Below are 16,371 nucleotides of genomic sequence, written 5' to 3'. Positions count from 1 at the left end.
GTCTGTGATGTCAAGGACTCTGAGATACTGTAAACGAGAATGACACAGAAATATGCATTTTTATCTCGTGGTTAAGTGTTTTGGTGGGCTTTTTGTTTTGTTTTGTTCTCAGTAGATGCTTCTACCCAGGCTGTGTTTGCCTGGTTAGCAAGCAGCTCTTGTCTCTTCAGTTTCCTGAAGATTAGGGGTATCTGCTGGTACAACTTTATTTTTTTTAATCATGTTTGTGATCAACTTACTTCTCCCTATAGTATCACTGGTATCTTTACAAAATGAAACAAATATGATGGTGAAAACCAGGATGACTGAAGAAGCAGCTGTGAGCCATTGAAGACAATCCTTTCTCCTGCTGTTGAGTAATTTTTCACCTTTTCTCCTAAAACACATGCTTTCCCTCTCCACAGTGTCTGGGCCAGTTCTAACTGTGTGAGAAGGAATGTGGTAGTTTTGTGCTGTATCTGAGAGTAAATGGAAATTCAGTGCTACTGCTGTTATGTACCTTTGTGGTGCTTTTTCAGAGACTATCTCTGATTGGGTAGATGAGACCTAACTGCTCAGTTTTACTCATTTGTCAGAATTACTGTGGCACAAAAGCCTCAGCTCAGGTCAAAAGGACTGGAAAGTGTTATTCTGCTCATTAAGAGTAAGCACTACTGCTTATTTTATGTAGTTGTTTGGGTTTTTTTTTTTTTTTTCAGGAACTGGCAAGTAAATGTATCTTGTTTTAATCTGAGCAATGAGAATCCAGTATGCTTGCTCTTTCTTATCAACAGCTATTTTTATGAAGAGTAAATTTCAGTTTTTAAACATTAACATTCTTCCTTCCAAAAGAAGGATTGTTATGGAGAGAAAATGGAATGTTAGAGTTTCTGCCAGTCCTCTCCTGATCGTCTTACGTATCAGCAAAACCAAGATTGCTTACTTTTGTCTGTGTCTCAGATAAATGCTGCTGGTTTTCTCTGCCCTGAAATGATGAAATGATGAAAACAGGCTTTAATTGGTCTGTGATTTGGACTATTTAACTAAAACAAGGATTACCTTTCAGGGTTTTGGTGGGTTGGTTTTTTTTCACCTTCATTCATGTTGTAAAGATTTTTTTGTCAGAATGGATTTCAGCAAGAAGCAGATTTCATACAGGAAGAGGGCTAGCCCTCTGTTTTCTGGGGTGATGTGTCTGTGTGTAGCTGTTTTGCTTTGGAACTGTGTGCTTTGCTGTAGATGTAAAAGGAACAGGGAGAGCTCTAAGACTGCTGGCTTGGGTCCACTAAATGGTGTTGAAGGACAACAGAAAAACAGTAGACACTGAGGATGGAGTATTTCCATAAAAGAGATGGTTAAGCACAGTAACTGATGATGAGACTGATCTTGATCCAGAATGTGTGGTACAGGGCCTTCAAACCAACACATCCTCACACCACATTCAGATGTTGGCTGCTTTTAAGAGAAGCTTGAGACCTGTCTGTATGTTTGTGGTCACATACACATATGCAAATGTAGACTCCCTTGATTAAAGAAGCGAAGAGTTCTCCAAACTCCGAAAGAAAGCAGTGAGGTCAGAGGCTGATTTGTCTTCCTCTGTCTTCTGTGTCTGACCCTGAGAGATGTTTAGTGGTGCTGGTTCAGTGTTGGAGAGAGGGATAAGCAGATACAGTGAGATCAAAATCTGTGGAAAATAAAAAGGGATGCCCTTGTGGTTCTGTGTGCACAGGGAAAATGCTACTCATCTCCAGCACTGCCGTATGGATCCATGAAGGTAAAGAGAAGGCATATCAAAGGAAGAGGAGGAGTTGGAATCCCATCAGGCTGAGTGTGAGAATCAAGGGCTCTTGATGCCAGATGGGACTAAGCTCCCAGGAATCCAGTGTGAACCGTGTGGTGCCATGTAGTCACCATAGTAAAGGCCAGCTGCTGGTCATCCACTACCATCTCCTCTTGCCTTTATGAAAAGCCCCTAAAGGTTCTGCCCCTGAGTCTGAGGTGGGCAAGAAGAATTTGTCCTTAAAGCATGCCCCCATATGAGAAGTTTTTTCTTCACAGGCTTGGGCTGTTTATCCAGTGAAACCTCTAGGAAAGGAGGACTAGCAGAAAGCTGCAGAGGTAGCAGCCTTTATTTTTTTTTTTTCCTCAAAGTGACGTATTTCTTGTTCTCTCTGCTCCAAATGGCTTTGGGAAGGGGCTGGTCAATGAAACTGCAAAGATGGGTTTCCTTATGGTGGCTGTCAAAAGGACTCCCTCTGGCATAAGGGGAGAGATTGCTGAAAACTGGAGATAAGTCAGTCCCATTCCTTTACTTTAAATAATAAAAAAAGCAGTATTGAGCAAACAAAAAATTGCTTTGTTGTGCAAAATGGACAGTTTGCCATTTACAAAAGGAGTATTATGCTGTGGGTGCAAATGAAACCAGAGCCTTGGATGACCCAAGGGGGACTTCTTATCTGTCACCATACCAGAAACTATGTGTGGTAGCCTAGTTGTCCTGGATTGTGTGCTGGACAGGTGGTCCTTCCCTCATGGAATGTCTGTTGAAGTCTTTTTGTTGTGTTGATAATGAATAACTGCTCTCCCCTCATCTAAAATGCTCTGAAGTATATATTGATAAAGGTGGTTGGGCTTTTTTAGGTTTTTTTTGTTGCTGTTTTTGTTTTGTTCGGTTTTGTTTTGGTTTTGGTTTTTTTGTCACTGGTGGTTATGTGTTATTTACCAGGTTGCAGTCTTGCAGTGCTGTCATTCTGGGGTTCAAGGCAATGACTACCAAAAAGTTCTCTGCTTGGTAGCATCGTGTATACCTGAAACTCAAACAGTGCCTGCTACTCAGAAGAGAAAAATCTGGAATTTCAGCAGCTTGTCCTTGCCATCTTGGGCTAATTGCACACCTCTGTTTGTGTGTATTTCCTGCGTCAGCAGATCGTCATAACAGAGGATAACATCTTGAACCTGGGTTGTTATTTTGCTTTTTTGGGGTGTTTCCCCCCCCCCCCCCAGTGACTAGAGTTTTGTGCTGCAGAGTTTTTTTATAACCTGGCTTCTAATAGGAAAAAATGAAAAGATTGAATGTTTATCACTGCCATGGAATATTAACTCTTGCCATGTATTTCTAAACAACAGCTTTCAAAACTACAGGGTGTAAAGTGAAGTCTGTGTTCAAGTTATATTAAGATACATGACGGCTGGAGAATGGTTACTCTTAACTGGAAGACTGTAGTTATCTGGGTATGGCAATAACAGCCATATGGGGAATTACACTTAATGAGCACCTCTCGTGCCAAGCCTCTATGCAAACCAATGACTACTGAAAAAAATCTGACAGAAATAATGTATTCCACTCACCTTTCTCCTCTTCCCTTCTAGAATTCCTACTTTTAAAAATAACCATAGTGGCAGTATTTTGTTTATTGATTTGGTTAGAGCAATGAATGTCAGATGTCTCTCTGCTTTCTGTGTACAGGCAAGGTTGAAGTAAATGATAATTCATTTCTGCAGAGGATCCAAGCATCTATGATTCTATGAACTCTCTAGCTTTGGGTTTTCTGAGGTGAAAACTGAAAATTTTCAAGAAAACTAGAACCTTTTATTTAATCAAAATTAATTACTGCTTAATCAAAGCTGTCCTGAAAAAAAAATATTAAAGGTTGATGGGTTTCTTAATAGCCACTTTTCTTTTGCCAGCTTTTTCAAATCTTTCACTTGCATCTTTTAAAGTTTCTTACATTAAGCGGTTTTAGAATATTATCTTTGTTAGTGTGATGTTTGCAAAGATTATGATCTAGTGTCATTGGTATATCTGAGAAGAGGAAACCTTACAAATGTAACCTTTTAGTGTACTTACCCATTATATCTGTAATTTAGGGTAGTTTGCACTATCAGGCATGCATCTTTTCTTAAAATTTGGAGTACTCTTAGAAATAAGAGTGATCCAAAGATGCTTAGTAGCCTTTCAAAAATTAATTAATGAGGGAGTGTTCCCAGAGCACTTTGTTAGCAAGAACTCCTGTCCTGTGTTACAACCTACCATGTGCTTGGGCCTTTAGTCTGTCCTTTTTCCAATAGGCTTCCACAGCTGAATGCATTTAAGTATTTTGCTGCACATTAATTTGATTGACCTGTGGTTGAGGGACTATTCCTTGCTGCAACTTCACTTTTTTATCATCCTCGTGATAAAAGGGTTATACTACAATGCTGCTGTTGTTAAAAAGATGGAAAAACCCTGTGAGGAAGGAGCATGTGGTCTCTTTGTGGAAGAACCACCCTCTTTTTGGCTCTCTGCCTAGAGGAACCAGGCCAGACTCTTCCTGATGGAGAGAATGTAGCTGTTTGCCAGTGTCCCATTAGGTTTCCATACCAGGTTTCCATAAGCTCAGTGGTGGATACTCATGTGTTAGGATATCGTATCCTTTGCACTGCCTCAAGTGAGTGTGATTAGAGCCCTTCCATGCAGCGCCCAACTGTGATGTGCCATGAGTATGCTCCTGGGCTAAGCTACTGAATCAGAACTGCACTGAATGATGGGTTTTGCTTCTTCTGAGGCAAAGCTGAAGGCTTGTACCTATAGCTAATTTGATTTTCAGGGAGGTTTCAGTCTGGTAGCTGACACTGTTAGCAAAATGACCATGGCAGTACCTTTTTACATTAAATGGTTTCTGTGTAAATTCACCCAGAAACCTCCCTCATTGTCAGAGGATTTGGCTGTGACAGACTCAAGTAAAGAACATCAAAGGTGACCAATATGTTTATGATAATATTGATTTAATTGTTGATGGAATCCACCAGTTAAACACCAAACTGATGTGTTTTGGAGTGCTGGCTGAATGAGACCAGGAGTGTGCTGGAGTGGCAGTGCAGACTGGGTGCTGATTTTCTGTGGTGCCTCAGCTCTTGCAGAGCCTTCCTGACCTGTAGGCAAAATTGATAGCAGACGCTGGAGACCTGGTTCCAGAGCCTCTCCAAATTCTTCCTGGGGCTGAGCCATGGACTGTGTTACTTTACTACTGCTGATTCCCTAATCTAAACAAACTGTGGGTGATTTTGTGATTCCTGTGACTTAGGTTGTTTCTCCAACTCTAATTAAACTGCGTTGGTTGAGAAAGGGGGGGCCAGGGGGTGTCTTCACCAGAAATAAGCTCTGCTTTCTGCGTGCTTTCTGGGGCTGTTGCAGTAGTTTCCTGCAAACAAATCCCTTTTGTCTTGCACTCAAGTGACCCATTTTACCAGCTAGGTTTGATTTGCATTTTGATGTTTACTTGCACGCAAAACAACAGCAGCAGTGGTACAAAATCACAGCGCCTGCTCAGTGCTAGAGCTGCTTGGGTTCTCTAAAGGTCAAGTTCTGGGAGGTGATTAACTGTCCACAAATGAGGAGGACATCACAAATCGTGTCAGTAGCACGATGCTGCTGACAGAGTGGTCTCTGCCGCCCAGTGCTGAAGTGAGAGGTGAGGCAGGAGGAGCCTGGGTGTCAGGAGGAGGCAGTTGGAGCACTGGCTGCAGTGGGAAATGAGCAGTTCCTGAAAGTGGGTTGCAGGTTCTGGAGCAGCTTCACTGTTCTGCTTGAGCCACTGCAGACCTGTCCAGGAACAGCACTCACTATGTATTTACCATGTCATAGCAGGCATGGTGTTTGATATTTGGGGAGTTCCCCTGCTGGTCTGGGCTTGCAGCAGACTATTGCATCTGGGGCTGTCCTCTATAGGGAGCACCAGGAAATGTGTAGTGTCACAGAGAGAGGAAGTCAAACCTGTTCTGGAGCAGACAGGTGTGGCTTACCTCCATCCACCTTTGGGAGTTGACAGGAGTGTCATAATCCATGCAACAGACTTTTTATTCCTCTTCTGTGTCTCTGCTTCCTTCTCCCAGCTCCTGCACTGATTCTCCCTTTCGCTCTCTCTTCTACCTCTTTCACAGCTTCTTTTATCACAATGAATAAACACATTGAGCCCTACTTGGAAGACCTTAAGTCTGTCCACATCCCAGTTACACACCCAGCTGGGTGCGACCGGAAACATAAAGCCAGCTAATTGGAAATGCTGGGCACAGGAACGTGTTCAGTCATGTACCTATGGCCCTGAATGCCTTTCAAGCACTGGCACCCTTTTTAGCATGGCTTGGGTGCTGCTGCCTCTGTTCTCTCAGGTGCTTAGCTTATCATTTAAATTCTTTGCATCCAGTGTTTACAGAATGAAAAATCAGATCTTAATTTGTGGTGAAAGGTTTGCGTAGTGCAGTCTGGGATAATGGAGCTCTTGTTCCTGTTGTCTGCTTCTGTCACGCTCTCTACCCTGGGTCATCTTCACCCCACGAGATGCCAGCAGGGAACTGATAACTTCTTGATATTTGTGCATTGTTAATGTTCAGCAAGCTAGAAAGAAAAATGGTTCAGCTGATTGACCAGTGAAGAAACCCATGGTGCCGTCATGCACAGTTCTGGTCTAAAAGTAAAGACAGTTTGTATGTGGTTTTTTCATATTTTTCAGAAGCTTTATCATAGATTTAGTTCAGGTTTTTCCCTTATTGCCAGTAATTTTTAGATTAACTTCTAGAGTTTCTAGAAGTGACAGGAATCACCTTTATCTTCTCACTGAAAAGCAAGGCTTTCAGCAAAGATGTCATTGATTTCATGCTCCCTGACCCAGCAGAAAATCCTGAGAGGTATTTGAAGCAGTGAGAAGTGGGTCAGTCACCTATAATGAAGATTCAGGAAGATTAATTTCCATCAAAGGTAATGTTTTTTCTATTGGTTCCTTATTCTGGAATTCAGCAACTTGCGAGATGCGTGTACCAGAAAAAATTTTCTTCTTCACTTGACTGTATTCAACTTTACCTGATGTTGTCTACCCTTGTTGAAATCGTAGATAGTTGGGGGTATCCTGAGAGGAGTGAAGAGCACCTCTAGGTTTAGAAACCATAACCTTCAAGATAGGAAACAATGGAGCCATTTTGTAGAAGGAAGGCCTCTTCGGTGGGGTAACTGACGTGTTTTACAAAAAGAATTGATATGGGCCATGGTTAATTGTTCTTCACATGCCCTTGTGACAGAGCAAGAGGTAACCAGCTTAGCTTGTAGTAAAGGAGAACTAAACTGGTGAACAGAAAAATATCTTGGTCAAGGCATCCTTAATTTGGTGTGAGACTATTCTCCTTCCCAGTCCTGCACTGTTAAATACCTTGTCCAAATCATCTTCAGGAAAAAATTCTACCTAGCCAAGGGCTCACCTGTTGAGTATCATGAAATGATACAATTTCTGTGGTACTTTCTTGGCTCATTCTGTCACACACAGAATTTATGAAATACTTGGACCACAAAAAAGTAATTGAGCATGGACCCTCAAATGGATGTTGTATAAATAAGTGAAGATCCAACTATTTATTTTACCTGAGATTGCCTCAGCATATGGTCCAAAAATCACATAGGTAGACTTTCCTAATATTTCTTTCATTGTATTTTTTTGAGGTGTATTTAGTTTGGAGCTTATTTCATCTAGTTTCTAAACTAGACAAGCCAGAGCAAACTATGATATCTGTGTATTTATGGGTATTGTCCATCCTTCTATTGGTCATCCTCAGGCCAGTGTTGCTGAAATACTTCCTGTAAGTTTCCTGTAAGGAGGTCTCATAGAGGACAGGGACTCTGCTAGTGGTGCCTCCTCTGAAGGGGAAGCATCACTGCCTGAGTGCTTACTAAACAGAATAGTCCTTTGTCTAGATTACAGCTCATTATCATCTTACTTTTTTTTTTTTTTTTAATAATTGATGTCACTGTTGCTATACTATGGATGAGAGGTATTATGTATCAGGACTTCTTCAGGTGATTTGTGCAAGGGATAAGTGAAATGAAGTAGGACTTGCTCCTTCTGGTTTTAAAACAAACAAAAGACTAGCCTTGAACTCCTGTAGACACTTGGGTGATGCTATGCAGCTCTGGTCTGTAAAATTCAGTCCTGTAACTGCTTTGAACCTTGGTGCAGCATTTTGGGTCATTTCTTCATTTAGTGTAATGAAGAATCACAACATTAGATTTCTGTGCCATTTATGACATCTTCTGTAGGGGTGAAATGAGACTGTGCATACCTATTGCTTGCAGCCCATAATTCCTCTCTTTTAGGCACTGATGAATTAGTTCATATGGAGTGACATTAAAAAACTGTTGCAAATAGGAGAATAGGAGCAGATGTTTGATAGGCAATGAGACTTCTCAGTGATGTTTGTTACACTGGGTTAGGCTGCAATGAAAGTGATCCAAGGGAAAGTATCAAAAAATTTGAGGTGACAGAACTTGACAAGGCTTGGAAAACAAGTTTGAACTGCAAATAATAAAGCTGATATTCCTTCTGGCCTTACATGAAGCAGGTAGGTTCATCTTAGTGATACATTAATTCATGTTCTAAGGTAGTATTCTTTATTCTTGTTGACAGAGAAGTATTCCTCAGCTCACTGCCCAAAAACTTCTTTGAAATTTTCCTCTGAAAATGAGGTTACTTAAGCAACGGTATCTTCATTGTTACATGTTTTTAAGACAGATTTAATTATCTTTTATCTTTCAAGTAGGAAATAATTCTGCCCTGTCTGAATTCATTGTGCCATATCAGAGTGCTCCAATCTTGAGTTCCCTTTTGTTCTCTGGGTCTTTATTTTTTAAGAAAGTTTCTTTCCAACCTGCAACGGCTTCTCTCAGATGAGTTCTTTGAACTCTTTCCAGCTCATGTTATTGAACACTGCACAAATCTTATCACAGTGACAAAATTTAACAAAGGAGAGAGAGAGAGAGAGAGTAATGAAGAGATACATACATTAAAATCATGAGCAATAAGCCCAGAGGGAAGACCTGGGTCAAACTAGAAATCCTCAAATTTGAAGAGAGTAGCTGGCATCTCAGTGCTACTGTGGTGAGCACTTTATGTGCTTTGTGGGTATACAAAACTGATGCAGTAGCTCTTGTATACAAAAGTCACAAGGAAATTCTTTTCAGTTCAACTGTGGTATGAGCAGATCACACATTTAAGAGCTTTACATACAAAATTAAAAATTTTAGTGTTAGGTGTTAATTTTGTTTCAAAATTTTGCCCTAAGTCTTACAGAAAAATGGGACACTTTGGGGCTTTTTTGCTTACCTAGAGTCAGTGGTACAGAGGGAATTTGTTTTGAAACTATTATGGTTTTTCAGCCTCTGGGTTTTGTTTTGTTTTGAGCTTTTGTTTTTGAGAGAAAAAAAATCTTAGTGCATGGTTCTAAGTAGGAGAAGTATCTCCCCCAAGATCACTGCACTAACATATTTAATCCATTTAATCTCTAGGATTACACTGCCATAGTGCATTGTCATAGTGCATTGAGGTTGGTAAACTACCTTGTCTGTCTTTAACCTTTAGAGAGGTACAAAAATATTTGTGAAGGGAAAGTGACAGCCAGTTGAACACTTCCAGTCCTTATTTTTTCACACTGCACCCTGCCACTAGCCTGTTAACATCAGACTTTTAACTACAGCTGTGAATGATGGTACAGAGATACTTCAGCAAAAAGCACAAGAAAGCTCTGAGGAGGACAAATAAATGTACAAGTACAGAAGCAATGGTGATGAGCAAAAACTCAGACTTGACATAATCTCCCCAGCCCTGCATGTAGAAATTAAGAAATGCAAATTCAAAAATGTTCTATCAGTAGCCAAGTACAGCAATTCTATCCAGAAAAGTTAAAGAAAATTAAAGAAAACCTTACCTCTAAAAAAACCCAAAACCCAACACACACACAAAAAAAAAAAAACTCCAAAAAATTCCCCAGTAGTGTCTTAGAAAACAAGATTTTTATAATATCTGGCATTAACATAGTGAAGATAAGCAAAAATTAATTCCGTATCACTCATAAAAAATGCTCCCTGTACAAGGGGAAACAAAGCACCAAACACGCAATTTGGCAGTGGCTGAATGTGTGAAGATATGCTCAGTGCTGTGCAAGAGAGGACAGCAAACTTGCCAAGCCAAATTTAAACAAGACGGTGGCCTAGCTATCACTCTACCAGGGAAAGCCAAACTGCAATACCAAGGAAAAGCATAAAGGTTAAAATATCAGGAAATAGAGAGGCTACTGAGGAATATGTTTTGACTGAATGGTCTATTTATTTACAGTTAAACTTACTAAAGGAGGGATAAATGATGCCCTTAGTAGATCCACAAACAGAACAAGTGCTACTGGGAGAGTATGCATGCAATTTTGGCTTTTCTGTAGCAAAGCTCAAAAAAAAAAAATTAACATTTTGGAAAGAAACTTTCTGGTTAAGTTACTCTGAGAAGTAGACTGCCTGTGTCACTCACTTCAGCAGAGCTTTGTGGAGTACTTACTGTAATTTAAAAAAAATAAAAAATAAACCTTTAATTCTAAAGTAAGGGAAGAAAACAAGCAAATTGATTGTATCCTTGTCTGAAGTAAATAAAGCTCAGTGACCAGCTCTAATAGCCCTGGGAAACTCGGCCAAAATGCATGTTTGCCTGGCCCAAACAATTTAAGCAAAACTCCCTGAAGGGTTGATTGTTGGGGGATCTGATTTGGGGGAAAGCCCCAATAGTCTCACATTTTTATGCAAAAATGAGTATCAGCAATTTGGATAGAGTGCTTCTTTCCCATGTTAAGAACACTAGTTCGTAGGACAGAGAGGTTTGAGGGTGCACCTGGGTACCTGATTTAGGGCATGTATGAACCATCACAGCACAACAGCTGTTACATTAGAATGTTACCTACCAAAAAAATATGTAAGACTGTGAGGGCAACTGCTTCAATGATTCTTGCATCTCCTAGAAGGATCCAGCAAAGCAAAACTAATATGTTTGAGGAGAAGCATAATCATAAAAAAAACTACATGCAGCATCATGCATGGCAGACCTGCTCACCAGCAGGGTCTATGACACAAATCTGGGAAAGTCACCACAGAAAGCCCACGTGTCTGTAGCTCTTGTCATACTGTGATGTGCTGCCTGCCCAACAGGAGAATTTGAGAACCAGACAGATCTATACCCCTAGCTCAATAGAAGTATGAGTAAATATCAATCAAGCCAGCTGTAAGCCAGTTTCCATGGAGAAGCCAGGAAGAAACTCTGAGTGAGTCAAAAACTGGCATGAGTTTTACCAGTGTTCCCCCTTGTTCTTCTGATCCACTTCTTAGAAAAGTCTGCTGCCTCCTTGGAGTCAGGATTAAGGATGTACGGTGTAAACTCTCCACCCTACTTGAACAACTTTCTATGCCTCAGTCTTTAATAGTAGGACTGGTTGTTCCCTGGGCACACAATCCCTAAAATAGAAGACATAGATGGGGAACAGATTAGGCCCTGCGTAATCCATGAGAAAATGGTTATGGATCTGCTTCATAAGCTAGACACAAGTTGATGGGGCCAGATGGTTTACATGCTAGAGTGCTTAGAGAGTTGGCAGATGTGGTTGCTAAGCCTTCCTCCATCACCTTTCAGAGATCCTGGCTATCAGGGAATGTCCCATTGAACTGGAGACTGGCAAATGTGACACCCATCTTCAAGAAAGGTCAGAAAGAGGATCCCAGTAACTACAGACCTGTCAGTCTCACCCCTGTCATGGAACAGATAATCTCAAGAGCCATCACAGAACAGTTAAAGGTCAACCAGACAATCAGGCCCACTTATCATGGGTTCATGGAGGCAGATCCTGCTTGACAAACCTGATCTCATTCTATGACAAGGTGACCTGCTTAGTGAATGAGGGAAAGGCTGTGTATGTAGTCTACCTGGACTTCTGTAAAGCCTTTGACACTGTCCCCCATAACATCTTCATGGAAAACCTGGCTGCCCATGGCTTGGATGGGCATATACTCTGCTGGGTTAAACACTGGGTAGGTGGACAGGCACAAAGAGTTAACTCAATGGAGTTAAATCCAGTTGGTGGCCAGTCATGAGTGGTGTCACAGGGCTCAGTGCTGGGGCCACTCCTGTTTAACATCTTCATTAATGACCTTGATGAGGGGATTGAATGGACCCACAGTAAGTTTGCAGATGACACCAAGTTGGGAAGGAGTGTTGATCTGTTGGATGGTAGAAAGGCTTTACAGAGGGACCTGGACAGACTGGATCATTGGGCTGAGACCAACTCTATGACATTCAATAAGGCCAAGTGTAAGGTCCTGCATTTTGGTCACAACAACCCCAGGCAATGCTACAGGCTTGGAGAAGAGTGGCTGGGAAGCTGCCTAGTAGAAAAGAACCTTGGTGTATTGATTGACAGTCAGCTGAGTATGAGCCAGCAATGTGCCCAGGTGGCCAAGATAGCCAATGGCATTCTGGCTTGTATCAGAAATTGTGTGACTAGCAGGACTAGGGAAGTAATCCTGACCCTGTACTCAGCACTGGTGAGGCCTCAAGTACTGTGTTCAGTTTGGGGCACGTCAATACAAAAAGGACATTGAGGTGCTGAAGCAAGTCCAAAGAAGCTGATGAAGGGTTTGGAAACATCCCCTGGTAGGAACAACGGAGGGCGTTGGAGCTGTTTAATCTGGGGAAAAGGAGGCTGAGGGGAGATCTTATCACTCTTTACAAATACCTGGAAGGAGGTTGTAGTGAGAGTGGGGTTGGTCTCTTTTCACTGGTGACAGATGACAGGACAAGGGGAAATGGCCTTAAGCTGCATCAGGGGAGATTCAGATGGATATTGAGAGAAACTTCTTTACAGAATGGGTAGTTACGTACTGGAACAGGCTCCCCAGGGAGGTGGTTGATTCTCCATCCCTGAATGTGTTTAAAAATTATCTGGTGCTTGGGCACATGGTTTAGTAGTGGGTCACCAGGAATAGGGTAACAGGGTTAGGACAAGGTTGGACTCGATGATCTTGAACATCTTTTCCAGCCTGAGCAATTCTATGATTCTATGATCTTATGTGTCCCAACGATGGATTGAGTGTCCAATATAGTATTGCTTATGAAGATACCAAAACCTTCAGAAAATCTCATGTCAGAGGGTTTAGGTGCTGATTGCAACACATCTCTGAGCTGTTTGGAATGAGAGGAATGCCTCCAGGCAGAGATGGATGCTGCTTACTGTGCAAATATGACTGTGATAAAGATCAGGGACTTGAGGTCCAGTGAGAGACATGGGGACAGGATGCAAAAAGAGGCAATGGAAATACACCACTTCCAGACATACAGGGGGCAAAGTGGGAAGGATGAGTGGCTCAACTGTGGGAGAATGCACTGAAGTTTAATGTAGCTGTTCTAACCAGGGTATACAGAGTTGACTTACTCTTTGCTGCCCAGCCTAGAAGGCCAGATACCTGAACTGAATTCACCTGCTTCTTTATCAGTGCAGATCTTTTTCCTGCCAACTATACAAACATTCTTTTTGTAGGCAGTTCCTCACTCTGCTGGGAACTGGGTGAACTCCTGAACTCCTAGGTGGTGACTGGTTGTCTATGAAGTGATAAGGCATTTCAGCAGGCCCAGCCTGCCATCTCATTCCACCACATCACAACCAACAACATGCTAATGCTAAATTAGCACTTATAATTACACTATCTACATCTGTCAGTGTGGCCTTATGTTTACTATAAGTACCAGGACTGGTGTGAGAAATGGGCAGGACAGCCTGGTAATTGTTGTAGCAGAAGACTACATTAGATTATAGCCAGAACACCTTTTCAGGATTATTTGCTCAACAAAAAAAAGAGGCAGTTGTACAGGGAATTCAGTACATCTCCTGGGGGCTTGGAGCTTCCCATGTTCCTTCTTCTTTTATTTTTATTTTCCAAGCAAATATGAGTGTTGGCATGGGAATGTATGCTTGTCTAGAATGAGGGAGATTTTGATGGGCCTGTGAAATGATAATAACTGTGTAAGTTCCAGCTTGAACTTGGTCTTGATGTTCAGATTGCAATTGCAGAAACAACAAAGGAGAGTTTCCCAATAGAGGACTTTAATAATAAAAATTTAATCGTATTAACAAAACCCTGGCCTGATGAACAACAGCGGAATTCCAGGAACACTTTGAACTTTGCCATGTGTAGCAGTAGTTGGTGTCAAGAATAGAGAGGAGCTAAACCCTTCTTCTCCAGTGCTCTTCCTAACAAAACCAGAGCAGTAACCTGGAGCTTAAGGCCAACCTTCAACAGGGCTACAGGTGAGCAGATTACAAACCATTCTAGTAGCACCTTCAGGGAATGCTTGATTTCACACTTCCTGTAGGAGTAGGAACACCACACAAAATTTAGCCCATAATTTGCTTTCTCTTAGATATCAAACATTAAAGACTAATCTATACACACAATGCATCCCAATAAGGCAATCTGGATAATGGAGCAGAGGTCGTGTCACATACACCTTTTCTTCAGTAAGTATCTTAATTGTCTGTCCTAAAAGTGGAAGATTTAGAGCTCCTGAGTGCTCTGTGGTCTAAACAGGACCAACTACTGTTGTCTCTGATGGTACCAGAAGCTTGAGACAGCACCGGAGTGACTCTTCAAGGTATTTATGACACTGTAGGTAGAAGTGGTAGGCTGGAACAAAAGGTGAAAGGAGAGAGATGTGAGATGGCAAAAATTTGGCACTTGAAAAAAGGAATATGAAATATAAACAACAGGGAAGTGATAAATGACAGCAGATAGCATTTGGATGAAATTACACTGCACAGTAGACTACATAGGTAAGCAACACTGGTCTGTGCTGGCAGAACTGAGTGAAGATGGTGGTCAAGAGTTGTCAGGGTTGAAATCTATTTGCAAATGTGGAATCAGAATTTTATGTGCTCCTGATCTGAATTAAACCTTGCCCACCAAGGCCCTATTACACCTTCCCTATCTCTGTCTCCTAGGAGGAGATTTGAACACACCTCTCTTTACATCTTCATTACAACCAGAAAAGAAATTTTTGCTCTGTTGCAGACTGATCATGAATTTAAAAAATAGACTTCAAAACACTAACACATCAAAACAAATATTTTAATGGGCTCCAGAGTCTGGATGAGTATAATGAATCTTGGTGCCATTGGTATGAACTGGTATCATGGATTTTCCAGCTTTGCCTTGGACTAGGGTTCCTGTTAAATAGACACAGATATTTATGTTAGATGTTCTTTTTCAGGGAACTCGGAGGCATTTCAGGAACTTGTCTTGTATATCAGAGCCTGCATTCATCTGCATGTGTGTGTGATGGAGGTGTTCTCCCTGGTTTGTGCCAAGGGCAAAGCTCCTAGGTGCTGATGGCAGCAAGTTCCATATTGCTAGGACAATGATGTCCTGGCTACCTAAGGCCAAGGGACATTGCAGTCTTGGAAAACATTTTGTGGTTGTGGTCCCATTGCCTTGACAGATGCAGTAGGTGATGTGAAGTCCCCGAAAGCCCAGTGGTTTCTGGAGGGCAGGAGATCCTCTCTGTTCCTGAGTGAGCTGGTCCTGCAGGTGGCAGAATGACTGCTTGCACTGCAGCAAAAGGGGAGTTACAGGCAGACCAGACTAGAAATGGACACTTGTGAAAGCCTCAGCATTAAAGGTTGTGTCTCTAACACTTGTGATGAGAAGACTGTTAAAGTCAGAAAAGCCTTGACATTGTGACTGATGACTGCTGGGCCAGTCCCCCTGTGTAGTGACTGCACTCCCTCACAGCCTCTCTCCACCTAATGAGAAAGCAGGAGGATGCCAAGGGGACACGTGCACTTAATCACCTTTCCATGGGCTGTGTCTCCTCTCTACGTGCTCTGTGGAAGGGATATGTGAAGGGATGCAGCTCTAGGTTTGATGTGTTATGAACAGGGCTTGAGCTGTAATAGATCCTCACAATGACCTGAGGAAGCTGTGAAGAGAGACCGGAGCCTGACAGGGTCTTGTATCTCTGCCTGAGCACATGGCCGACAGCATTTGACCCACTGTTTGTTCCAGTTCCAGCAAGTCACACAAGAAAGAAGCTACCGATTTTTCAGCATCTCACATCACTGCCTTCAACATCCATCATTTTCTTTATCCCAAGCACAGGAGTTATGGCAGCTCTGTCTGCCTTCCAGCAGCAGTACATCAGGTCCAATCCTTTCATGGCAGGAGTGTGAGCAAGTGTGCAGAAAGGGCACATTTTTTCATGTGGAAATTACTTCTGAGGGGAAGTCCAAGGCAGTCAGAGCACCTGCAGAGACCGTAGCAAGTCCAGAAGAGGGCCACGAAAATGATCAGGGGTCTGGAACACCTCTGCTATGAAGACAGGCTGAGGGAGTTGGGGTTGTTCAGCCTGGAGAAGAGAAGGCTCCAAGGAGACCTAAGAGAGACCTTCCAGTATCTGAAGGGGCCTACAGGAAGCCTGAGAGGGACTGATTGCAAGGGTCTGTAGTGATAGGACGAGGGGCAATGGTATTAGAGAAGAGCAGATTTAGATTGGATGTTACAAAAAAGTTTACCAT

Source organism: Calypte anna, chromosome 1, assembly GCF_003957555.1.
Source record: "Calypte anna isolate BGI_N300 chromosome 1, bCalAnn1_v1.p, whole genome shotgun sequence".
In the NCBI taxonomy this organism is placed as follows: Eukaryota; Metazoa; Chordata; class Aves; order Apodiformes; family Trochilidae; genus Calypte; species Calypte anna.
This window is presented reverse-complemented; position numbering follows the sequence as displayed.